We start from the raw sequence: 27,341 nt of genomic DNA, 5'->3' as shown, positions 1-27,341 counted from the left end.
ACAACATTTCTCTAAACGTTTCCCCTAAGGAGAAGGAACCAGATTTCCAAAGCTCCAGGCATAGATTGTGCATAAAACCCAAATGCACCCAATGCAGAAGAAAGTTGGATCATTTTTGCACCTCATAAACCATGAGCTAGGATTATGTCCACATGCCCTCAATCTATTTGTTCTTAAAATACTACTGAGATATAGATTTAATCGCTTCTCGGCCTTTTGGCTAAGATCAAGTGTAGTGTGGAGATATAGATTTATGCATCCGTAGGCAGGTGCGGAACAAAGTTCGAAAGAAAGCAAGTCTCCCCAAGGCCATCTGATTATATATAAGCAGAGACCAGAAACCGTATTTCCAAAAGGCTGTCAATCACCAAATCTCACGCATAAAGCACAGAAAGAAAGAAAAATGGGGAAAACAGTGAAACTTATGAAACACCTGCAATTGTTCTTCCTGGAGCCAATATATATTCCCCCCAACCCACCTGTCGTTCTAAGATAAAAGAAAATGTTGGGACAGAATTGATGGTGGAGGTTGCCATAGCTGTGGTGGCCGAGGGACTGACATTGTAGGATAAGGTTCTCACATGCAGGGGGCCACAGCCACACCATACATCCAAACCACTATTATAACACTTTAGCACCAGCACCCAAATGGCAAGAGAAGAACCTGGTCGAGGTGGCCTTACCCTTAAAGAACGCAAGTTGAACAAAACTGGAAGTGGCACCATACAGTTCACTCCAAAGCTGCCCCAAAACACCACTAGTACCCTGTTTGGACTCTGTTCAGCTCAACTTCATTATTATTGTTATTTTGTTTGTGTGCAAAAAAAGGATTTCCCTCCAGTTTTCTCCCTCCCTCACTCCGGACACTTCAGCCAAAAAAACCACCACATTCTGGCCAGTACTTGAGGTACATTGGAGAGCAGGGAGGGAAGCGAGAGCTGGAATCACATGCCCTGAATTGCAGAAAGAAGCTTGAAAATCTAGTTTGGAGCTATCCAAAAGGCGTCTAAACAAAACAAAACAAAAAACCTATTTGTCTCCAAGTGGTTTACAGTTGCCAACTTTTTTGCAACACTGTCTGTCTGGAAGAGCCGTTAGACTGGATTAAACTTGACTTACCTGATGAGAAACTTGTCCGGAATTAGAGATACCAGTACTAACGAAGCCACTCTTGACTGTTAAAAATGTGGAAAATGCATCCCTTACCAGAAGGTATGTGCGATTGTGCTACCTAACCTCCTTAGTTAGAGATCTGTGTGCCTATACAACAAATTACAATTCTATAAGCACACAGCAACATGCAAAAAACCAGGTAAGTGCAAGCATGCCAATATTCACTCAGCATAGAATCAAGGCACACCTAAGGCAGCTCAGGAAAACACACATCCTGTTATTTAATTTTATAACTATTTATTCAGGCTTTCCAACAGAAGCCTGGTGCCTTTTAACCATATTGGCAGCATGGATTGTTGATTTTAAGCCTGTTCTAGCAAACCAGGAAATTAAAAAAACCTAAACAACAGCAACACTGACAGAACTGAGCTAAAGCTACTACCAGTCCAAGCCTGTCCACATTTTTTCAGATTTGTACAAAATAATGGTACAAAATAAGATGGTTACTACTTCCAGCATTTACTTTTCTTTTTCGCCTTACGTCTCTCCAAATTATGTGTTCACAGGAGTTTACAACACAAGGTTAAATGACTATAAGACGATAAACAGACTTAGCCCCACAAAAACAAAGCAGCATCAAAACCCTTAAGAGAAGAATTAGCCAAAACACTCAATCTCACTGAAGCAGAAACTCCGGAAAAGAATATACAGTACAGTACTCTTCGTTTAGAGTCCAAATGATAGAAGTATAGCCATCAAGAACCCTGGGAAGGGTGTTCCCGAACAACTGCTTAGCTGCAGACTAAGACATCTGATGGCACCACCAGCTAACAAAAGCTGCTCTTTTTTTCCTTATGGCTCCCACTTGCTGGGGTACTAATGAGAAAAATTTCAGATTTGCATGCTAGAGACAGACAAGATCATGAGCTAATGTTGTTGTTTTTAGACCAACTGGTCATTTTAAGAGCATGAGTGGAGCAAAGAATAATGGGAAATGGCAGCAAAGATGTCTGTTTGCAAATAGTGGCAACCAGCATCAGTCATAAGCGTGAATGCCTCTGCAATCCAAATCAGTGATTCAAATTTATAATTACCAAACAAAAACGGACCATTACTGTTAAATGCTACATAAATGACTTGAAACTGATCTGCTTTGGAGGCCCTGTTCCAGGTACCTGTATTGTTTTGAGGAGCATATGGCAAATGGTTAGGACCTCTGCCATAATGGCACCACTGTATCCCTTCCAGTGGCAAGTGAATATTAAAGGTAAAGGGACCCCTGACCATTAGGTCCAGTTCTGGCCAACTCTGGGGTTGCGGTGCTCATCTCGCTTTATTGGCCGAGGGAGCCGGCGTACAGCTTCCGAGTCATGTGGCCAGCATGACTAAGCCGCTTCTGGCAAACCAGAGCAGTGCATGGAAACGCCGTTTACCTTCCCACCGGAGCGGTACCTATTTATCTACTTGCACTTTGACGTGCTTTCAAGCTGCTAAGTGAATATTACTTTGTCTTAAAGGACAATTGGAAACTTTCCTCAGGATGGTGGAGGGCATGTGTGCTGTGTCCCATTGATGTAATAATAATAATAATAATTTATTATTTGTACCCCACCCATCTGGCTGGGTTTCCCCAGCCACTCTGGGCGGCTTACAACAAAGATTAAAAATACATCAAAATGTCACACATGTAGTGGTGGTAACACTCCCCTCCTTCTTCTGATAGGAAATGAGGGGCAAAAAATGGGGGGCAAGGAGCGTCAGTTGTGGGGGAGTGAGAAATGTCCCTTGTTTCTTTCATCTGAGGAATGTTGGATGATATGAAATTCTGAGACCAGAAAAGGCAAGGAAGAATGGGAGGCGTACATTGTGTATGTGTGTGCATGTCTTTAATAAATAAAGGTGTTATGTATTAAGATTAGTTGCAGTTCTCACTCAGGGCCACCAGTATGTAAATGAAGGATTGAAAACTGTCGCTCCTGATTGGTTAGCTAGTTGTAAGTTGTTAATGTTTCAAGTTACTTAGTATTATATAAAGCAGCCAGCTAAGCTGCAGTCATTCTGATTCCAGGAGCAGTTCTAACTACTGCAATAAAGAGCTGTGAATCCAACAGAGCTGTGTCCTTCGTCCATCTTTTCCGCTATTCAACACAAGGTGCAGGGAATCCGGAGCTGCAGAAAGCGAGTTCTCACAAAATCAACCCCAGCACATACATGCAAGTACTGACCAGAGTGAGCTCTGCCCAAAGAGCATTTTGGAGCCAAACTACTTTGCCAGAAATTAAAAAGCTTGGGTGCGACCACCAGCACCCGTAAACCTGCCTCTCAAAAACAAGCAAGCAGAAGGTGACACTCCAGATGTTTCTCTTCTGAGTAACATCTGGCCACGCAGTGCATCTGCAGACCTATACTGTTCACAGTGCACGCGGATTCCACAAGCAGTTAGGCACATTTCAACAGGACGCACGTTCCGCTATTATATAATTAACATCAGTCACATCTTGGCTCAGCATAGCCAATTCACATAGACACCGGGGAGGAGGTTAACTAAAGGGTAGCGTGAAGCTTTGTCACTTGGAATGTATCATGGAAAGTGTGCCTACAAAGCATGAATGCAGTTCGCTAACCAGCAATGCATCTGCCTAAAGAATGGAAGTCAGGGAAAAAAGAGGATCTGAGCAATTGGTACTGTCGTTTATCATCACATGGGAACAGATGTGCTCCTGTAAAAGGAAGCTAGCCTCATGTTTAAAGGGAGTGGCCTGGACCCAGACAGCAGGCAGACCTGCTTGTGCTTCCATGTGTAGCCCCTTGTTTGTAGCACAGGTGACCAAGCATGCCTTGGGAGACTGCAACTTCCACAGAAACGTCAGGATGTGTGGGAGCAGAGGAGGAAGCAGGTGTTCCAAGTCAGAGCATGCCCTTTTGAAAACAGTATAGTCTGAAGGTGGGATGATGCAACTTCAGAAATTAAGGTGTAGCGAAATACCAGGAAGAGAAAACATTTATTTCCACAAACAGGGGTGTTGGACAAAAAAAAAGAATATACAGTGGTACCTCGGGTTACATATGCTTCAGGTTACAGACTCTGCTAACCCAGAAATAGTACCTCGGGTTAAGAACTTTGCTTCAGGATGAGAACAGAAATCGTGCTCCAGTGGTGCGGCTGCAGCAGGAAGCCCCATTAGCTAAAGTGGTGCTTCAGGTTAAGAACAGTTTGAGGTTAAGAACGGACCTCCGGAACGAATTACAGTGGTACCTCTAGCTACGTACTTAATTCATTCCGGAGGTCCGTTCTTAAACTCAGACTGTTCTTAACCTGAAGCACCACTTCAGCTAATGCGGCCTCCTGCTGCCACCGCGCCGCTGGAGCACAATTGCTGTTCTCATCCTGAAGCAAACTTCTTAACCCGAGGTATTATTTCTGGGTTAGCAGAGTCTGTAACCTGAAGCGTATGTAACCTGAAGCGTATGTAACCTGAGGTACTACTGTAAGTACTTAACCCGAGGTACCACTGTATATATATATATATATATATTAAAAAAGAATACAATGCAGTTAAATCTTCAGTCTTTTCAGGTCCACTTTTATTTTAACACTACCTACAACATGGAGTCCACTTTTAATATTTGTATCATGCATGCCTGATGTTGCCCTTCGCTTTCCAAGGTGAACAGATGCAAATGAGGGCAGGGATATTGTACCTATAACAGCTTAGCAGAGGGAGGAATTTTGGCAGCTACAGCTTCTCTCAAACCCAGCTTAATGAGTCGCACCTGCCAAAATCCTCCTTCATAAATCTTAAAAGATAAAAGAGCCCTGTGCTCATTTGCTTCTGGTCTGTCTCCCCTTGGCCTTCTCTCCCCCACTCTATTTTTTTTTTCTTATTTAAATGTTGTGTCAGTTGTACCATGCTTGTTTATTACTATAGTAAGACTAATAAAAAAGTTATTATTTGTACCCCGCCCATCTGAGAGCTTGAAACCTAGTGAAGATGTCTGGGTACCATCATCTCACCTGAGATCTGCACCATCTGGAGGTGCATGTTCGGATCCTTGGATTGTGACCGTTTTCCAACGCTAATACCACAACCTGTAGAATACTGCCTGAGATCTAGGGGCATACGGCGGTATACAAATTTATTTAATCAATTGATTGATAATATATCTCAGCTCCTCTGAAGCCACAAAATGTTCAGGAATGTTTTAATAGCTAAACAGCTGATCCAATTGTTCAGCAGGACACATGGTACCTGCAACAATATTAAAGAGCCATTAAATGCAATTTTGTTGTCTTGTGCTTCCTAAGTCAAACCAGAAACTGAGAAGCCACTGCTTAAAACTTTTAGCGAAAAGGAACTGAAAGTTGTGTGGGAAAGCAAAGATGCTGTGATCCAACACGGTCTGTCCTGATGGATTTGTAGTATGGTGACAGCAGTCACGAAATAAAAGACGCCTGCTCCTTGGGAGAAAGGCGATGGCAAACCTAGACAGCATCTTAAAAAGCAGAGACATCACCTTGCCGACAAAGGTCATATAGTTAAAGCTATGGTTTTCCCAGCAGTGATGTATGGAAGTGAGAGCTGGACCATAAAGAAGGTTGATCGCCGAAGAATTGATGCTTTTGAATTATGGTGCTGGAGGAGACTCTTGAGAGTCCCATGGACTGCAAGAAGATCAAACCTCTCCATTCTTAAGAAAATCAGCCCTGAGTGCTCACTGGAAGGACAGATCCTGAAGCTGAGGCTCCAATACTTTGGCCACTTCATGAGAAGAGAAGACTCCCTGGAAAAGACCCTGATGTTGGGAAAGATGGAGGGCACAAGGAGAAGGGGACAACAGAGGACGAGATGGTTGGGCAGTGTTCTCAAAGCTACTAACATGAGTTTGACCAAACTGTGTGAGGCCATGGAAGACAGGAGTGCCTGGCGTGCTCTGGTCCATGGGGTCACGAAGAGTCGGACATGACTAAACCACCACTGGAGGACTGATTGCATTAGGGCAAAGACAAGGAGGAGTCACACTGAAGACTAATAGATTTACTGCAGAACAAGCTTCTGGACCAGAGCTCACATCATGAGACACATGAAGAGCATCTTATATCCTCACTTATGGGAATCATTCTGCCCATCCCAATGTGGCAGGATTAAAATAAGCATTAAACCATTTAGAGAACTAAAGGGAAACATTAAGCAAGACAATAAACTTCAATAACCATGTAAATAAATAAGCAGAGACGCTTTATGTTGATTTCATGGGCTACCACCAAGAGAAAAAAATCGGTACATATTTTGTGTAAGTGCATTATATTATGGAACTGAAAAAAACAGACTGCAGTCATCTGCTTAATTTGTGCATTTAAAAAAAAGAATAGGGATGTGGGTTCTTTTCTTGCATCATGAAGTATCTTATTGATGGCACTGAAGGTTAATGCACTGTTCACTGTACACAGTTTGAGATATTTATAAAAGGCATAACCAGAATTTAATTTTTTGAAACTTTGTCTTACTATACATTTAAAAACGCACGTTTATTTACATTACATTGCTTCAATGTACACTGCTAAATATATGGAAGACTTTCCATTATTTTGGTTTTCAAATCCACAGGTGAATTTTTTACTGTGCCTCGTAATCAAGTCTAAAGATGTGTTTAGCATGCATTTTAACAAAGGATTAACAACAGCACAGTCCTAATTGTGTCTATTCAGCAGGAAGTTCCTACTGAATTCAATGGGGCTTATTCCTGGGTAAATGGGGTTACAATTACAGTCCCAGTTTCCAATCTAATGCTAGATCTATAGCAGCACTGTGGCTTTCTTCTTGCTATAAATCATTTAGATTTCTTATAGACACGATTTAATTGTTGACTTTTTTGCCCAGCAGAACAGATTGCTTATTATATAAAGAGCAGGGAAGAAAAAGATATAGTAAATAGGGAATTACTTCCCTTGAGGCACAATGAAATGGGGCTAATTAAAAGTCTCTTCCAGCACTAATGAGAATGCATGCAGCATTCAAGTCAGTTCTGCACCTATACAAACTTTCCAGGGCTAAAATGAAGTTGTAAGACAGCTGTCTAATGATTTATTACTTGCAAATTGCTGTAGACATCAGGAAGTATATAAGTACCTGCATTGAAACTTCATGTAGAAAGGATCAGAAGCAGTCTGTTACAGGATTGCACAGGATGCTTTAAAGCAGGGGTGGGGAGCCTGTTGCTCTCCAGATGTTGAATCCCCACATCAGCCCCAACCAGCTTAGCCAGTGTTCAGCGGGACCAAGAACATCTGGGGGGGGGGCACAGGTTCCCTATCCTTGTTTTAAAACTGCATTTACTGACAGTTCTAGAAGAGAGTTTGAGACTGTTCCTACTGAACACTATCATGCTACAAATGGCTCAAAGCCTAATTAGCACAGATTTCTACCACCATGCCTGGAGACAGGCAATTAGGTTGTGTATCCACAGCAGTGACCAGAGGAGGAATGACCGCTGGGAGGAGTGGAAAGAAGAAGCTGCAACAAAACATGTCTCTACAGCCACAGCAGGCGCTGTAAGCTTACAACAATTTGACTTCACCCACAAAATCACACTTCTCCACTCCAGAGATGGACAGATACCAACAAGTCACCAGCAATCATTCCTGGTCACCTAAATTGTGTCACCAAGTAATTTCTGCCCCCTTTATAGTCAATGTTTCTGCCAGCAATGATCAGTTGTGGTGGTGGTGGTGGTGGTTTTTGTGGTAACCATAAGCTAAAATACATTTTTATTTGTCCAAACTTTTGGATCATAAGTGACTTTGTCTTTTACTGTCCCATCAGAGAATATACATTGCTGATGATGATTTAACTGTGATTTTAACCATTATTTTATTATTGTATGTTTTACTAAGTTTATTATATATATAAAAAGTACACAGTCTCACTTTGTGTTCTTTCACCAAACACTTCCCACCATGACCTTTATAGAAAGTAAACATTAAGTAATACAATGGACAATATGCTTTGTAGCAGAATGAATGTTTGGCTTAGCATGTCATCTGCAACCCCGGCTTATGGTTCAGCTCTGTGCTCACAACCATGAACCATGAAGCTTTCTTCAAGACTACAGCTTCTGATAAGCGAGGAGAGCACTTAACCACAAGGCCAGATTCAGACAACATGCTAAGCCAAACCTTGATAGCTCAGGGAAGCTCAAGAACAGAGGAGCAAAATGGCAGTAAGCCATGGCTTGGTTTACCAAGTCATGGAACCAATTCCAGCAAGTTATCAGACATAGATCCTCTTCCCTGCAGGCTGTAGTCCTAATGAAAACAGCCAAATACCCAAACGAGGTTGCTAACCACACAATTAGAGTAACATGTAGCTTTTGCCTGAAAAGGACTCGTGAAAGTCAATTAATCATTCATACATGGTTTTCCCTGATCAAGTTGGCATGCACCGACAGGATTGAGCAGATAGCAAGATATCACATAAAAGTGAGATAAGATATATTGGGACCATTCAAGTACTGAGCAAACTGAAAACGCCTATGACGCATGAAAAGGGATAGGTGGTTTGTGCACTTTAACTGCACTTTCCCAACTGTATTCCCTTGTACAGGAAACTTCGCTACTGCAGAGAGGCAAATGTTTGAACTTTACACTTGTAAAGTTCAACAGAAAGCAAACCAGTTCTGAAGACATTCGTGTAAAGCCAAAGGCTGCATCTCTCAAGAATGATTTCTTCATATTACTGATGGGAACAACCTGCTCTATACACAGAATAAAGCATGGAGACCTTTAAAAAAATTAGAGGAACGAGTAGGGCTGGGGATATATGTGCTTGCAGAGACCTTAGACTTTTTGTGCAGCCTAATGCACAAAGCTAAGCATCACGTCTGTTGCTCTGCGCACTTTTGCTTATGGCCCCACCAGTGTTAGATATGAAGGCTAGGAGCTAAATGGCACCTTAAACCTAGGTTATGGGCGCAACAACGGAATGTCTAGGCACGCTTTTTAATAACAAGAAAACAAAGCTGAAAATAAATGAACTGCAGCTAAAATATTATGTTCATTTTTCACGTGGTCTAGTCCTTCCCCTGCCAACCCCCCTAATATTCTTAAGAGGGTGTCTTCTCCAGTCTTCAGACAGTAGCTGGAAGTGGGGAAGCAGGAAAAGGTTTCCTTTCCTTCCACACTGCAGTTTTAATCTGAAATCTTAGGTGCAGTACCGTGCCCAGAGCTCAGAAATTGCTGGTCCCAGTGAAATTTTCTGTCGCAAAATGCACCAAGAACAATGGGAGTTTCAAACACTGGGCCCTGCCCACCACAGGCAAGTGGCCCCTGGAAGTTTGCCTTTGAGGGAATGTGGCCCTTGTGCTGAAGAAGATTCTGCACCCCTGTTCTATAGCTTTTTTAAAAAAAAATTGCAGAGCGTGTCTATTGAGATCAGATAGTTATCAAGAGAAGGAGACAATAGTTTCGTCGTAATTTCACTGTGTTTAAAAACACAGCAGTAAAAACTCATTTAACTTGGAATGGTGTCATTGACAAGGACGAAGCCAAGAACAGTTGAATGGGGTTTTGTACTCAACAAAAAAAAGACACATACACACCCGCTTCACAATCAAATCTGTCATCTCAGTAAAGAGCTCTCAGGCTACAGCAGAAACTGCAAAATTAACGAGGAGGCCAAGACATTTGGCAGGCAAGTAGCTCACCTAAGTCTTCATTGTAACCTGCAAGCCTGGGGACTAGAACATTGGTAGATTGCCCAAGGGAGAACAAGAGAAGAAAACAAGTTTTAAAGATTGAATAAAGTTAAGGTTGCAAGGTTGAGCAGCAATTAGGAAGCAAACTTCTGAACAAGACACTAAAGGTGCAATCCTACAGCTGGCATTTAGGAACGTAGGAAGCTCCCTTATGCAGAGTGATTGCACTGTGGCAACTCTCAGTATTGTCTACATTGACAAGCAGTAGTTCTTCGGGATTTTGGTGGTGGTTTTCCCCAGTCCTACTTAGAGATGCCAGGAATCTGGGATCTTCTGATGCTCAGATGCTCTTCTGCAAAAGCAGAGCCCTTCACCCAACAGAGCATCTATAGGAAGGATATAAGCACTGTTCTGCTGGTGGTGAGAGAGGCCTGATGCGAGGATGGAAAGCTCTCCCATCAGCAACGCTCCACTGTCAATGAGAGTTTAAGCAGGGCTTACTGAGGCAAATAAGAATCTGCAGGATCCTAAAGCCTGTTTGTTCCCTGATATGCCCTGCAAAGGAGTCCTCAACAATGCCAGCCATAAACCTTGCAATGCTAATTTCTGCTTGGCAGGGGGTTGGACTCGATGGCCCTTGTGGTCTCTTCCAACTCTATGATTCTATGAATTTCCTTGCACTACCCCAAAGGAGGAGGAAAATGTGGGGAGAGAAAGGAAGGGTAAGTGAAAGTCACACACATCCTCCCTGCCGTAGCTGCAACAAGACAGCAGGACCCACAAGTGCTGGCACCCGAAACTTGTAACAATAAGATGGAGGACACCTAGATGGCCAGCGGTACATGTGAAAAGGATCTAGGTATCTTAGTAGACCACAAGCTTAACGCAAGTCAGCACTGTGATGCAGCAGAAGAAAAAGGCTAACGCTATTCCAGGCTGCATCAACAGAAGTCTAGTGTCCAGATCAAGAGAAGTAATGTTGTTGTTTAGTCGTTTAGTCGTGTCTGACTCTTCGTGACCCCATGGACCAGAGCACGCCAGGCACTCCTGTCTTCCACTGCCTCCCGCAGTTTGGTCAAGCTCATGCTGGTAGCTTCGAGAACACTGTCCAAACATCTCGTCCTCTGTTGTCCCCTTCTCCTTGTGCCCTCCAGGAGAAGTAATAGCATTGCTTTATTCTTCCTTAGCCAGGCCACACCTGGAATATTGTGTCCAGTTCTGGGCGCCACAATATTGACAAGGCAGGACATGTACAGAGGAGGGTGACAAAGATGATCAAGGGTCTAGAAAACAAGCCTTATCAGAATAGATGGGGGAGTTGGGGATGTTTAGCCTGGAAAAGAGGAGACTGGGATATGTTGGCCATCTTCAGATATCTAAAGGGCTGTCACATGAAAGATGGAGCAAGCTTGTTTTCTCCTGCTCTGGAGAGTACAGCCCGAACCAATAGGGTTAGGGTGACTCTTGGGGTCCCTTCCAACTCTACAATTCTGTGATTCTATGATTTAACAGGTGTCATTTGGCTTTGCATACTGATTTTATACTATAAATAGACCAAATCTGGGTAATCAGCAACCAACCTTTCTTCCCAAGGTAATACTGCTTTGAGGTATCACAAGATCTACTCAGACTGGATTGAAACAAAGCATGAATCACTCATACCTTGTTTGCTTTGGTTCTACTATTTTTAAGTCAGATGTTTTTGGCGCGTGAGAAATATCAAATATTGTCTCATAAACGTGCTCTAAAGAATTATACAAGGCTTGTGTGAACTGTAACTAATTCCTAATTACTGGTCTTACGTGAGAAATTTTCCATTCCAAATCCAGTGCTTTTTACAACAATGGAATCTGACGGCAGCTTGAGAAAATGGTCGCATTTCATATGCCTGGCCAATGCCTCATCATTTGTATCTATCTCCTCTCCTTTTTGGAGTTCGGTACCACAGGATGTGATGATGGCCACTAGCTTAACTGGTTATATAATAAATAGACCACAAGTCCTTCCATTGCTATTAGTTATAACAAGTCTATGGAGGTGCCACATACCGTCCGAGGGCTGGGTCCAGCTATTCTCTATTCAGTGTAGACCCACTGAAATTAATGGACCGAAAGTTAGAGATCTACAATAATATCAATGGGTCTAGTCCGACTACAGCTAAGTTGGATACAACACAGAATTTGATGTCAGGGACACTAAACCATAGTTTAGTGTGACACATACCATATTTTTCGCTCTATAAGACGCACCAGACCACAAGACGCACCTAGTTTTTGGAGGAGGAAAACAAGAAAAAAAATATTCTGAATCTCAGAAGCCAGAACAGCAAGAGGGATCGCTGCGCAGTGAAAGCATCAATCCTTCTTGCTGTTCTGGCTTCTGGGATAGCTGCGGGGCCTGCATTCGCTCCATAAGACGCACACACATTTCCCCTTACTTTTTAGGAGGGAAAAAGTGAGTCTTATAGAGCAAAAAATACGGCATATGCTACAGTAAACCTCAGGCTTGTGTACTCTCATCTCCTGTACTAATGCAGTCAAGAGAAGTTTTCAAGCTTTTGTTATCACAGCAACTCTTCCCTACTACTGTGAACAAAAACATGCTGGTGTAAACATCTCCAAGTGACAGCATAATTTAAGTCTTTTGCAAGAATGAATTTAGGAGTGGAACACAAAATCCATAACCAGTCAGAAAGTGTACATGTGTTTAAAAAACAAAACAGAGGATAGTTAGCAGGAATTCTTATACGATGTTTCATTATGGACATGTCTGTGTGCAGTGTTATGCATGACCAAACAATGTACATATTGAATATATCCTGCTAAATTTCCAAGTGACTGGAAGACAAGAGAGTAAGCTTGCTTTCTTAAATGGAAACTTTGTTGGTTTCTCTCCAGTGCAGTATCACACCAGCCTACATAGATTAACCCTTGGGATTCTTAACATTCAAACACTAGTTTTCCAATGAAGATAAAGACAGAGTTAAGCAACAGGAACAGAGAACAGAAATGCTGTATATATGTCTGCTTATGTTTGTATTCTGAAGGGGGAAATATTCTGTGACCAAGGAAGCTCAAGGAGTTGTTCTGTCATGATGTTGCAAGCCTGGTTAGTGGTGCAGCAAGGTGACAGGTTCTGAGAGGAGAGAGAGATACGACTGCATTGAGAATTCATTAGGTGAAGGTGGAATGGGATGAATTTGGACTACCGGTAATTGGTCTAGGTGAAAGGGGACTCTCATTGGCCAGAAGTTCTAGTTGCTTGAGAGTTAACTGCCGGTTGAGGGAGAGGTAGTTGAGATTTTGTCAGCTAAGAAGTTTGGACAGAGAATGGATTTGATGAGGGTAATGTGAAAAATAGACCAGAGATGAGCTGAGGAGAAATATTGGGGCCTGAACTGAATACCCAATTTCTTATTAATACCTTTTTTTGGTGAAGACCAGTAGAAGGGAGCCATTGACTGAGTTGGTCCGAACAGCTGCCCTGTGTACCAGAGGAAAGTGACACCAGCGGGTTTTTAAAATCTTCCTAAACTGTCCAAACAGTCAGGAATACAGCTAGAGGAGTTTTGGGGTACAGAGGCAGATTGTCCCCAGTAGCTGGACAGGGCTGTGGGAGTATTTGGTCAGGGCGGAGGTTTAAGGACCTGAGGTAAAAGCCACTTGGAGGCAGGTGTCAGCAACAGTGTCTCCCGAGTCTTCAGAATCAGTCAACAAGCACCTTTATGATCCTAATATAAATATTACCTTGTGTACCTAATATTCCTTTAATAAACCAACCATCTTAGTGTAAAGTTTATCCTGTCTCTAGCATTGGTGTCAATCTTACACTGAAGCTACCAGGTAGTTCTGAAAGCATTCTGAGTGAACTCATGGCACCAGAAAATTTAAGAAGTGCAGATACCTCTACTTTTGTTTACTCACAAGTGAGGCTGGGGGAACTGAGTATCCCTGACAATAGTAAAAAAATGTTTCTTTTTAAATCCTAATGCAGGACTTATAATGTATTCAGAGCTGATGTGGGCTGTCTTCCAGTCATTGTGCCTCAGCTTATTAAGTCAATATATGCACAAGTCTTTTATTTAACCATATTTTTAACATTTTCAATTTTTACTCCCTTCCCCCTCTTTCTGCAGTTCCTTACATTTATTTTCGTCCTTTCCTGCATACTCCAAATTGCCTTTCTTTTTAATCGTTTACAGTATTCCATATATCTCTCATATATATATATATATATATATATATGTAGGTTTTGGTGTCTTCGGGTGTCTTCCCGTGTAAGAGTTGGGGTGTCTAGGCGACGTTTCGACGAGGTCTCACTCGTCATCTTCAGGCTGGTGCTTTCGGCTTCTTGTTACTAGAACAGACTAGTAAAAATCTACGAAAGCATATATATAAAGCTTTCGTGTCGACCAACTGATTAGCAACTAATCCACACCTAATGACCCTCCTAAGTGGTACTCAGAATATCACTCAAGTAATCACTCAAGATATCCCTCAAGTAATTAATGAACAAAAGAAGAAAAGGCACATTAACCTGGGAACTACCTCTCTGCCCAGAACGTTGGAGGCTATACACCACACCCCCTCAACAGTATTTATAGGAACTCAAACACTGAGATCCTGCTCTGTTCTAGTAACAAGAAGCCGAAAGCACCAGCCTGAAGATGACGAGTGAGACCTCGTCGAAACGTCGCCTAGACACCCCAACTCTTACACGGGAAGACACCCGAAGACACCAAAACCTGCATTCCTGTACCCGTGAAAATCTACGAAAGCATATATATATATATATATATACACTGCAGGTTTTTTTACAATAATCCTGCCAATGTCTTGATCTGTTTACAGTTTGTAAATACTCAATAAACCACTTCCATTCCTTTCTTAAAAAATTGTTATCTTGATTTCTTCTCCCCCTAGTAAGTTTCGTCATTTCTGCATATTCCATTAGCTTCTGTATCCAGTTGTCGGGAAGATATATATGCACGAGTCTTTTCCCACACATGTAGCCTGTTTACTATAACCTGAAGCTGAACAGGAAAGTCTCATTAACCACAGTTTAGTGTTGCTCCAAACTGGGAAACTATGGTCACCAGCTTCAAAACAAGCCAGGCTCTTAAACCATGGTTTAAAGTTGATGAAAGGTCCTGGCTCCATCTGTAGCTGGTGACTACAGTTTACCACAGGAGTGTGAAACTATGGCTAATTAGAGGCTTCCTAGTTTAATCACAGCTCATGCCAATGGAAGCAAAAGGCTCGTGCATACCTTGGCTTACGATAGAGCTAACAGCTGGTCTATGTTCCTACCCCGCATACAAACTCAAAAAACAGTAACATTAATTGGGTATGGAGAGGTGCTTCAAATGGTTTAAACAAGCAAGTTAACAAAACAAAAAAATCCCTGAACAGCCACAAACTATTATTCCTTATCCTCTCTGTTTCAGGTGCAATACGAACTGTGCCAGCCCAAATTATTCTAAAGGAATCTGAAAGAAGCTGCCACATGGAGTCATTTTACAAGCAAATACCCCAGAGACAAGCAAGTAGCCTGTAGCCACATAGACAAGAGGAAGTACGGTAAATTTTTGCTCTGCCCCTTCAAACTTCACTGATGTTGTTTGATGGAAAATAACCCACTTTCGCTTCGGAATAGTACTTTGTGTTTACATGCCATGTCTACCATGGAAAGATCTAAAGCTCTGGGCAAACAGTGCACATATTTGAAGAAGGATGCTCTGAATTCTGGAGTAAAGGGTGGAATCTCCAGACTAACCACACACTGCAGTCTGGTTGTGACCTGCTTGAATTCCTGCTCTAGTGAATCACTTATAGATATTCGGTGTTGTTCTGGCCCAAGCAATATCCAACCAGGAAGGGGTCATTTTTATCTACCACACCTGGAACATGTATTTCAATCACCGAATAAAGGTTAAAGCACATAACAAGCATAGCTAATGCCCAAGGCAAGCAGCCTACTCACACTTTCTTGGAAATAGATGACATTAAGCACAGGGAGACTTATTTCCAAGTAAACATTCTAAGGAACAAGTTATTAGCTGATTCTTGCGTCGCAAGGGGTTGAGATAGATGACCCTCAGGGTTCTTTCCAGCTCTACAATTCTATGTTTGATGCATTACTGTATTTTAATATTTTGTTGAAAGCCTCCTGGAGTGGCTGGGGAAGCCCAGTCAGATGGGCGGGGTATAAATAATAAATTAATAATAATAATAATAATAATAATAATAATAATAATAATAATAATAATAATAATATCTGCACCATGCACCTCAACACTCCCCCCCCAAAAAAAACCCCCTGCTTTGATCCAAATTGAGAAGAACAACAACCTGGCTATCTTTTAAGTCAGTGAGATGTACACAACCCCCACTGTTTGGTATCTTAATTTACCTGCTGAATACATAGGTAAATCAAGAAACTAAACAGCGTATGCGGGGTTGTGTACACCTCACCAACTTAAAACATAGCTAGGTGGTTCTTCTTCTCAATTTGGATCAAAGCAGGGGTTTGGGGGGGGGATGGAGAGAAACATCTGAAACTGTGAGCTTTGAGGTTCTTACAATCAAGCTGTATATAAACTTTATGAAATAAATAAATAGAGCACAGTATATAATAAAAAATGACAGGACAGGTATGGACAGATATTTTAATACAGTGGTACCTCGGGTTAAGAATTTAATTCGTTCTGGAGGTCCGTTCTTAACCTGAAACTGTTCTTAACCTGAAGCACCACTTTAGCTAATGGGGCCTCCCACTGCGCAGCTGCCGTGCGATTTCTGTTCTCATCCTTAAGCAAAGTTCTTAACCTGAGGTACTATTTCTGGGTTAGCAGAGTCTGTCACCTGAAGCGTCTGTAACCTGAAGCATCTGTAACCCGAAGTACCACTGTAATAATAATTAATTAAATAGGCTGAAGGCAGTAGATTAGTGCCACCCTGTGTCACATTCCCAGGGGAAAAAAACTCTGAGCCCCAGATCCTTCTCCTGCAACTAACTCACAACTCTCCCTTCCTCTGCCTTTGTGTCTTCAAGCTAGAGTTCCTGCTTTCTCTGCCTCTACCTATAACTGGATATGTGCATGTGTCACTCACTGTCTTCTAACTCTGATGGGTACCTCATTCACAAACAGAGATTCACAGCTATCAGAAGACCGTCCCCCCAACAATTCCCTCCATCAGCGAACACCAGCACCGATTTTTATCTCATATCATTAACTAAGAATCCACCAAACAAATTTAACAGGCAGCCAGACATCGCTAAACATCATCTGGATCTGAATCAAGGAAAATCCATTTGAGAAGTTGTGAACGGGAAATGAAAAGGGAGGAATCTCCGAAGGCGTGGACTGCAGACATTGTTTATGTCTCCAGATCTAATTGGAGAAACAGTTAGATTTGTGAGCAGGAAAGCAAGTTGGTTGCAATATGGACCAGAGCATGTGTGCTTTCCTGTAGTTATCCGTCCACGTCCCGATTACACAGCTGAGAGATGCAAATAAAAAACCAACCCAGACATTACATGCCACATACACAACTTTGCAGAGATTGAAAAGGGGTGGGTGGGTGAAACAAACAAACAACAGGAAGTGAAAAGGAAAGAATAAGACCCTCTTCAAAAACAAGGTCGGTCTTTTCGGGGGAGAGAAGGAACAGAGGAAACGAAAATGAAGTGGAAGGCTTAGGTCAGAGGTACAGTCCGACCTCCGCCCAGCATCTGATACAACTTCTTGTTGGAGAGATATGGGAAAGACTGGAAGAAGGGGGAATTGTGGCGCTGTCATGCCACGGGCAGGTGAGAAGAACAAAGCCCAGGACTCTGCCCCCTTACCTTTGTGCTGCAACACACCTGGAGCCCCTTCCCCTTCCCCTCCCTCCGCCTCCCAACATCCCTCTCTCTCCCAAACAATAGCCACCCCTTTCGCTTACCCTCTTCTCCGTGTCCAGGCAGAATCCCAAGCAGGCGGGGGATGTTTTGCTCAGCTGGCTTTCATGCTTTTCTCGGCCAGCGGCTCCCTCTCCTTCCTTCCTTTCCCCCTCCCCACACCGTTCCCCTTTTAAAACGAGCTCGCTCGCGGAGAGCCAGCCCGGGGAGTGGACAAACAAGTTTCTCAAGTTTGCTCGCTCGCTCTCTCTTCCTCGCTTCCTTCTCCCGGCAGCGCGCAAAACACACACAGAGAGAGCGAGGCGCGCACCAGGTGTCTTCCTCCGCGCGGGGAGTGGAGGCGAGAGAAAAAGTCGAGTGAAACGTGGAGAGGTCTGAGGGAAGAAGAGTCTAATTGGGATACTCCTGAGAGAAAGGGAAGCCGAATTAAAAAAGGAGGCGGAGAGAGAGAGAGACACACACACCTCTGACAAGAAGCCCCGCCCCTTGCCGGAAGGCGAACACGTGACTCGCAGGTAAGGGCGCGAGCGGCTGGCGGGCGCCGCCCCCTACCTACCAGCGCCGCTAAGAAAGGGCGCGGCTTGGGAGAGCGGCCGCTTCTCCAGCTGCTGCGTTTCCAGGGGCGCGCGAGAAGGCTGGGTGGGAAACAGCGCACCTGGCGAGGAAGTTTGCTGGAGCAGCGCTAGCTCGCGCGCGCGCGCCCTTCCTGAGGCGAACTAAATTCGGTTTCCGGTCTTGTTCATTCAGGATTACAGTATCTGAATTTACCTTCCCCACTCCCCGCGCTATGTAAGTGGTAAATAGGCGCCTCACACGCGTCACTGTCGCCCGTTCCCAAAGAGCTTTTTTTAAAAAAAGTTGTATTGCAGGTGCTTTGCAAAGAATAGGGAAGTTGTAAATCTGTAAGATGCAATCAGTATAATTACCTGGAAATTACCTGAAAGGAAACGAAATCCCTCTCTGTTTTTGTCTTCATAAGAAAAGCTTGCTCGTCTAGTTCAGCATCCTGTTCTCAAAGTGGCCGACTTTGGGACCTTTGGGAAGCCAGTAACCAGGACCTGAGGGCAACAGTGTGGCGCAGCGGTTTGGGCTAGCCATGAAGATGAAAGTAACATGTGAAGTGGGGCTTAGGTAAAGATAAAGGGACCCCTGACCGTTAGGTCCAGTCGCGGACGACTCTGGGGTTGCGGTGCTCATCTCGCTTTACTGGCTGAGGGAGCTGGCGTACAGCCAGTATGTGGCCAGCATGACTAAGCCACTTCTGGCGAAGCAGAGCAGCACACGGAAACACCGTTTACCTTCCTGCCGGAGCGGTACCTATTTATCTACTTGCACTTTGGCGTGCTTTCGAACTGCTAGGTTGGCAGGAGCAGGGACTGAGCAACGGGAGCTCACCCCGTCACGAAGATTCAAACCGCCAACCTTATGTTTGACAAGCCCAAGGCTCAGTGGTTTAACCCACAGCGTCAACCACTTATTTCTCTATGACTCCTTCCATGTGCCCACTAGGAGTTCTAACTTGCCCTTGTCTCAAACTCCATCACTCCAGCTATGACAAACTGCATTGAATCTAAATTAAAAAATTCCTTCCAGTAGCACCTTAAAGACCAACTAAGTTAGTTCTTGGTATGAGCTTTCGTGTGCATGCACACTTCTTCAGATACACCAATTGAATCTAGTGGCACAGCGGGGTTTTTTAAGCTGCTAGCACATTTGCAAAGCTAAGCAGGGTCTGGTACGTTGCAAATTGGATGGGGCGTGTCTCATGTTGAGATTTTTACATTGGAGGTTGGACTAGATGGCCCTTAGGAGTCCCTTCCAATTCCATGATTATGTCAAACTCAGGGTAAGATCCTAACACCACATAGCTGGGAAGAAGCCCCACTGAATTCACTAAGTCTTGTTTCTGAGATGCAGCCTGCTTCTGGTACTGTATGGGTTGGGCGTCTTTTCTGAAGTGAAAGCAAGTCAACTTTCCTAGCAGGATCCATTCAAGCCTTGGGTGTGCCCAGCTTTTTCTCTTTGGGTTTTGTTTGTTCAGCTGCACAAACATCAAAGAATGAAGTCTTCTGGGTCTGGTGATCTCGTTGATCGGTTCCTGCAACTTTGTCCTATTGGGCTTTCCATTGCCACACCTTAAGCCTGTGTCCTTTATCCAGAACCTTACTGCCAAAATCATTCACCTCAAAGTTCAGACCATGTGGCACCCCTCTTTAAACCCATACCCCGGCTCTCTCTCTGCATGCAGCCTAACAAGCAAACAATGTTCTTTCTTCAACACCCTCCATACTTTGCTCCCCTTATAGTAAGATTACTAGATTTTTTTCAAAGAATCCGGGGACATTTCTTTTTTTGAAAAGAAAAGAAAGTGATTTTTTTAAAAACTTTTTTTTTAAAAGAAGTAGTAGTATCTTCTCTTCTGGGTCTCCTCTGTCACGCGGCCTTCCTCTGGGCCCTGGCCTGTTCTCTTGGAGCGCTATCTGCCGTGAAGTAGTCTTGGGTCGGGCCTGGGCTCGGCCACGTGTCCTTGCCCTCCCAGTGCTCTCCTACCTCTCTTTCTTAGCAGAGGTGACAGCAACAGCAAGGTCGAGGCTCCCCTCTTTTTTCTCCTTCCTCTTTCTCTCTCTTCCTCCTCCTCCTCCTTTCCTCAATCTCCCTGCATCGGTTCCAGGGTTTTTACTGGCCCTGGAGCGCCACTGGGCAGTCAGCCAGGTGGCCAGGCGCTCTCACTCCTGGCTTGATTTGGGTCATGGAGGGGGGGGTCAGTGGTTCCCCCAGTTGACGCGCCGGGCAGCCCCAGTTCCCCCTCAGCAGCGGCAGTCTCAGCAGCCTGGTAGCACAGTTGGCTCTGGCTGGCTTCAGGAGCTGCTCGCTACTGTGGCACCTGCCATTTTGCCTCGCCGGAAGTCGCCATATGATGTGTCTTGTGCCGTTGAACCAATCACACAACTTCCATTCCCTACTAATAAATCTACAACACTTAAAATATAAATCCGGGGACATTAAATGAAATCCGGGGACATTCTGGGGACAGATTTTGTCCAGGGACAGATTTGTAAATCCGGGGACTGTCCCTGGGAAACGGGGACCTCTGGTAACCATACCTTATAGCTCTTCCCTCATAGCTCAGTTGGTTAGAGTGTGGTGCCGAAACACCAAGGTTACAGATTCAATCCTGGTATGGGGCAGCTGCATACACCTGAATTGCAGGGGGTTGGACTAGATGATCCTCAGGGTCCCTTCCAACTCTATGATTCTATGATATCTCAGTATATTAAATGGTTTAGAAATGATTTCAGATAAAATAGACAAATGACCACTGTCTGCTACTCTCACTCTTGCTGCTCCTTTGGTTGTTTGGAACACCCTCCCAGAACACCTATGCAATGTCATTTCTTCCTTCACATTCCTCCTCAAAACCTATGCCTTCCAGGAAACCTTTGTCTTAACCTACTGTGCCTCATCCTTCAAGGGAAACTGTAAAGGCGGTTGCATTTGCACATTCTCTTCCATTGTTTAATGCTTCAGTCTCCTCCCTCTAATTTTGATAGTCTTTCCCACTATCAAAATGTAAATCGCAAAACTTCTCAGTGAATAAACCTGTATTTTTGCTTATGTTATTCCATAAAGTACTTTTACACCGGTGATGCTCTGTTAATAACTAGCAGCCTTATACCCAACATTGCTAGGAATTCAAAGAAACCAAAAGATCAATGCAGTTTTGAAATCAGTGGTTAAAATCAGTACAGTTTTGAATTGAATGACCTCAAATAAGTTCAGTAAGTTCAGCATATGAGCAGTTTTTGTTTCTTGTTCTACTGTTTCAGAAATTTCTGAAAAAACCTTCCAAAATTCTTGAACTTCTTGGCATTCCCACCACATGTGCAGGTAGGTGCCTATCAATGAAAAAAGATTGCTATTCTTGGAGGTAATCATTTTGGGGCTAGAGATGGGTGGGTCCACCCCCTTTATCTTCTGCCACCATCTTTCCTGCCTCTCTTTCTGCCACTTCTTTTTAACTCTCTCAATTCCCTCACACACAGCATTTTTTAATCATTGCCACCTGCATGAATTAGGAAGGGCTCCATGAAATGAGATCCAGGGGGAGTACTAAGCGGGCTGACAGAGGAGTGTTGTGCTCCTGCGACACCAGACATCCCTACTGAGATACTTCCCCTGCTGTGGCACTGCCTCCTGTGCCTCCACCTGCCAGTATTTTACATCCCTCTACATACAAAGCTTTGTCTGCCTCCTATTTTCTTTCCTTCTCTTTCTGGGTTTGTTTGTTTGTTTTTGCCTGCTAAACTGCATGAAAGGAATTGTGTGCCTAAATGCAGACAATTCCGAGAAAAGATGTAGCAGTGTTGCTACAACTAATCCATGCAATCATTCCCCACACTTTAAATGAATGTAAATTGGACAAATTGGACGAGATGAATTTGTGCTGTTTTTCTCACACAAATATCTGAAAGACCGCTCCTTTCCTACAGACCCTTGAGTGCTTAGATTGGCAGAGGGGCCCTCAGAGGCTCTGAGTGTGTGTGTGTGTGTGTGTGTGTGCGCGCGCATGTGTACATCATTTGACAGGGCATTCTCTGTGGTGGCCCCTAAGCTGTGGAACTCCTTCCTCACAAAGTTGTGTCTGGCACCTTCATTGTACAGCTTCTGGAGAATGCTGAAGGCACACTTCTTTGCTCTGGCTTTTGACACTTGAGGTGTATATTTTTTGGACCCACGTTATCTTGTATGGTTGTAAGTCATTTTAAAACCATTTTTAATCTTGTCTTTTAATGTTGCAACCTGCCCTGGGAACTTAGGATGAAGGGCAGGTAATAAATAAATAACACAGAAATCCTGTTTTCATAAGTAGTTTACTCACTTATCTATAGCCTTGCAATGAGCGTGAGTTGTCCATGTTACTGTTTCCGATTACATGATCATCTTTTTGAACACCATGATGTGGCCGATTCACCTTTTTCTTTGTAGGTTCATCCCTTGTTTCCAAGCTATTTATAGCACCTTCCAAATGTGTCAGCACAGCATTCCCTCACCACCACCTCCAGGTGACTGGTAAATTTAGTAATGGGTTACTTAAGAGTTATTATAGCCCAGCAGTGAGGAATGTTGTGACTCTTCAAAAGGCAAATGCATGTCAGGACCAACAATGGGGGAAAGAATTCAATTCACTTCGTATTTAAAGGCAAACATCTCTCATTCGCATTTCTCAAAACAGTACGGGAAATGAGACAGCTATCTTTCACATTTCATAGCTCTCTGAATATTGCAATGTCATTCTCCAGACAAGTAATACACACACACACACACACACACACACACACACACACATATGCACCTATTGAACCAAAGTTTCTACAAAAATGCACTGGCTTATGGAAAATTGCTTTACAAAAAAAAATGTCTATTAGGCAAAAGTGCATACAAATATTAGGAGAAATGTGCGTTAAGATGTTGATGGATTTTCATGAGGACTTTTCTGTTTAAAAAATTGTGAACAGATGTGGAAATGTTCAGAACTGAATTTAAGATTGAAAATGGAGAAACTAATAAATTAAAATTACCGTCTTGTGTATTTATATGTGTCCACTCCCTTCCAGATATTCCAGATATTTTTTTAAAAAACAAATAAATATTTTTTATTTATTTTCCATTTAAGCATATATAATCACATCATTATTATCCACTTTACTTCTTTGGCTCTTTAGAGCTGTCAACTTCCTTCCCTCTCACCTCTTGGCTTTCAGAAGTAACTTTTATATCACATCATTTTATATATTTTCCAATTCTAATTTTACTTATTACAAAATACCTCAAAGTTTAAATAAATGTAGAAAGGTAAAAAAAAACTCATTACAAGTATTCAGATAACTCTACTAGTGTTGTTAATTGCTTACAATGATCTTTCAAATATTGTATAAATTACTCCAGTCTTTTTGGAATACTTGATTGTGCTGGTTTCGGATTTTTCCTGTCAGCTTCACCAGTTCTGCAAAGTCCATCATCTTCATCTGCCACTCTTCTTTCATTGGTACTTCTTGTTATTTCCATTTTGGGGCTAAAAGGATTCTTGCCACTGTTGTTGCATACATGAACAGTCTTTTATCTTCTTTTGGTATCTCTTTGCCTACTGTACCCAGTAAAAAGGCTTCTGGTTTCTTAACAAAAGTGTTTTTAAACATTTTCTTTAACTCATTATACAGTCTTACCTTGGGTTGAAGTAGCTTCGGGTTAAGCATTTTCAGGTTGCGCTCCGCAACGACCCAGAAGTAACGGAACGCGTTACTTCCGGGTTTCTCTGCTCGTGCATGCGCAGACACTCAAAATGACGTCACGTGAATGCGCGGAAGTGCTGAATCGTGACTCGCACACGCGCAGACGCGTGTTGCGTTCACTTCAGGATGCTAACAGGGCTCCGGAACGGATCCTGTTCGCATCCAGAGGTACCACTGTATATCATTTTCCAGAAAGCCTTTACCTCTTTACAAGTCCATCCAGATATTCTGTCCTAACTGGAGGAATTCTGTCTGGTGTAGGAGGGTCTAACCACAGGGCAAGACAAAGTTGTTTATCGAGAGGGACACGCCAATCTCAGATCCTAGAAGACAATCTAAGGCAGGGGTAGCCAACATGGTTCCTTCTAGATAATTGGAACTACTGTGCCTTTGGCCTAAGAAAATGTTGTTGCTTCTGCTACTGTGCTTAGTCACTTGGAAAAGAATAATATGAGTGAATAAGGCATGTTTACAACTGTAGACTGGGGAAGGATCTATGAGTTATCTAGTCCTGTTTCCCGCTATGGATTCTGAGCTAAACCCAAATGTTCCTGGTTCTCACTGCATCTGTTGGAAAATAACAACTCCTGGTTCAGGGTCAGGGGAGTCTTGATGAATAAATCTTAATGGCTAGAGGTGTTTGAGTTGGATTACTCTGCTGTTTAGCCCTTTCAGTTTGCAAACAGATTTGCAATCTGTATTATGCCTATTTCCTCATAACTATTCTGGGGAAGTTCTCGGGATAATGTCACTCTTCCAGTGAAGTTCTTTGCCTCACCATCTGCTACTTTTGCATTAGTTTCTGCTGCTATTACTCAATCATAATAAAGAAAACGAACTCCTCCATCTTCTCAGGAACCAGGATCCAGGAATCAAAAGGCAGTCAGGATCTGATGGCAGCCAGGAGGCAGGGTTGGAGAGCTAGTTAGGACTCAAGAGCGGAAAGCATTCAGGGGCAGAGGGCAAACCAGAAGACAGGACTGGGGAACAACCCAGGAGTCAGGACCAAAGCGCAAGACTAGAGCACAGAGAGACCTTGTTGCTTAAGCAAACCCTTGTTGCTGTAACCCAAAACCCTATTATACTCCTGCCTGTCCAGAAAGAGCCAGCAGTCAGTTCTTGGCACCTAAGTGAAAAACTGCAGTAACATGGCTCAACACATGAGGCTGTAGTCAGCAGCTCCTGACTGTTAATGCCATTGCTGTAGATGGAATCTACACACATATAAAAAACACTGTGAAAGTGAAAACGTTTTGGAAAATACATTGAATTTGACGTAGCTCAATGTCGCCATCTAGTGTCACATTTGTATATTGCACGTTTAAAACATTTTATTTGCGGCTGTAGAGCTGAGTCCATAGTTATGCCTATGGTAGCCACTGTTTTAGTTCACTTGTTTGCGATTTCGGCTACATTCCTGTACACAAGGATGTCTAGGAGTAAGCTCCATTGAACACAGTGGGACTTACTTCTGAGTAAGCATACACCAAAAATGGGCCTCATTGAAAAGGGCACCGCTGCTCCTTCACTTTTTAGCAAAATTTGCCAGGGAGCAGCTTTTCATACAGTTGACCAAGACGCCTTTTCATACAGTTGACCAAGACGCCTGCCTGCACTCTCTGCGTGTTAGCCTTTGACTCCAAGTGTAGCAAAACTAGAAAATCTGGGTCTGTGTTAGGCCGGAGGTGGATTTAGGGGAGCACAACTGGTTTGGGGATGCCACAACTATATGATGTAGAATGGAAGGTGAGAGGCGCTAAATTTTGACGTTGCACAGGGTGCCACTGAAATTTGAGACTGCTAGGCTATTGGCCAGAAGTGGCTAGCGGTCACAACCCCTCCTCTACTCCAATATCTGTTGCCGTGTTTGCCAAAAAGCAAGCTTTTGGGAGCAGAAAGGTCACCAAATATTTCTGTCTTTTCTAAAACACTAAACAGAAGGCTTCTTTTTCTCAGTGAGAGTGTAGAATTCTTGCTAGACTCGTTAATGGAAGTTTTCGAGCTAATAATACTTAACTATAAATAAGGCTGTAAATTCTTCTCAGTGGGGGGGGTTTCTATTTTTAAAAAATCCAGCTCCACAAGGTTGCTTCTTCTCAGCAAGAGACTTTCTGTAACATCTGTTTCGTGGCATGAGATTGTTTTTCCCATGCATATAAATATTGTGCTGTTAAATCACGAAGTGTGTGCTGTTATTCTTAAACAAGCATAGCACTATTCTAGTTAAATTATTATAAAATATGAGTAAATCATGTTAAGGAGCATATTGTCTAAGGTGGGAGCATATTTAACCAAGTGTTGTAGCAATTTTAATTTTTTTTATTTTCACTAAGGAAGAGTTAGGCAAATCCTTAATTCTCCAACTGAAACAAAAGGAGGGTGTAGTTGTGCAACACTCAATGGATTGCACATATTTTTACTGCTGGCAGTTGTGTAACGATAGGTGCCAAGCTGAACTTTTTCTGTGGTTCATTTTTGTCAATCATGGTGTCAGTATAGTGGGCATTGCTTTAATATAATATATACTCCTCAATGAACTAACCCCGGTGCTGTTACCAGTTCTTCGGTCAAATGTGACCTGGAATGTACAAGTAAATATTCTAAGTTCCTAATATTTAATGTAACAATTAGCAGACTAATCCTGGGCTACCAGCAAAGTTTAATCAGCACCTCCTATAAGAAGGAACTAGATTGTGCACAGACAATGACATCTTCTTCCAAGAGTAAACAAATGATGCAATAAATATATAGATAACCATTTAGACATTTCTCAGTACAGTCAAGGCCCTTCAACTTCAAAGTTATTTCAGTAAACAAAATTGTAAATGGACAGGAAATTGCAGGAAACAAAACAATGGTTCAAAGGAATAAAGATGTTACAGTATAAACAATCAGACGGGTGGGGTATTAATCATCATCATCACCCCCTCACTCAGTAAGCCACCTCCTCACTGCATAGAAGTACATCGACCTAAAACTGTATTTAAACCCCAGATGTTCAACCACTGGTTAGCTCACAGCTCTAATGGGACCCCCTTTTTGCTCTGTGATCTCAATGGTCAATTTTCATGCTTCCTGGATGGCAGACAGGGAACAGGTGAGGGAGACTTCCGCATATGTTCTTCAGGCTTGGATAATTAGGAATTCTCTTTCTCTCCGATAATTAAGGTGTGTATTATACTGCATATTTGTAACCTTGTCTGAAGCGGCATCTGCATACTCTGCCTCTTTTTATTTCGTGTGATATTTCGTATTTATTTCGTTTATTCCTCTAGTGTGTCAGATTCTTTATTGGACATACAGTAGGTTAAGACACTTATTCATAACAGACACACATATTGACTC

At 42.9% G+C, this 27,341-nt stretch overlaps 1 protein-coding gene and 1 long non-coding RNA gene across 2 annotated transcripts in view; one reads left to right on the top strand and one right to left on the bottom strand.

Annotated features, from left to right (window-relative positions):
* ATP8B1 (ATPase phospholipid transporting 8B1) overlaps window positions 1–18,191 on the bottom strand; it is a 70,804-nt gene extending 52,613 nt beyond the window's left edge. Inside the window, exon 1 of the mRNA XM_081212676.1 lies at window positions 17,751–18,191. The gene's annotated coding sequence lies outside the window, so the exon portion shown is untranslated. The remainder of the gene's footprint in view (window positions 1–17,750) is intronic.
* Window positions 18,123–23,258, top strand: LOC308597422. Its single transcript, XR_014012967.1, has 3 exons — window positions 18,123–18,221; window positions 21,534–21,594; window positions 22,693–23,258. It is a non-coding gene; the product is annotated as an uncharacterized lncRNA (long non-coding RNA).
* The last annotated feature ends 4,083 nt before the right edge of the window (window positions 23,259–27,341 follow it).

The sequence above is a fragment of the Podarcis bocagei genome (genome assembly GCF_964188305.1).
Source record: "Podarcis bocagei genome assembly, chromosome: 11".
Lineage (NCBI taxonomy): Eukaryota > Metazoa > Chordata > Lepidosauria > Squamata > Lacertidae > Podarcis > Podarcis bocagei.
Note: the sequence above shows the minus strand (reverse complement) of the source record. Positions and strands in the feature narration are given on the sequence as shown.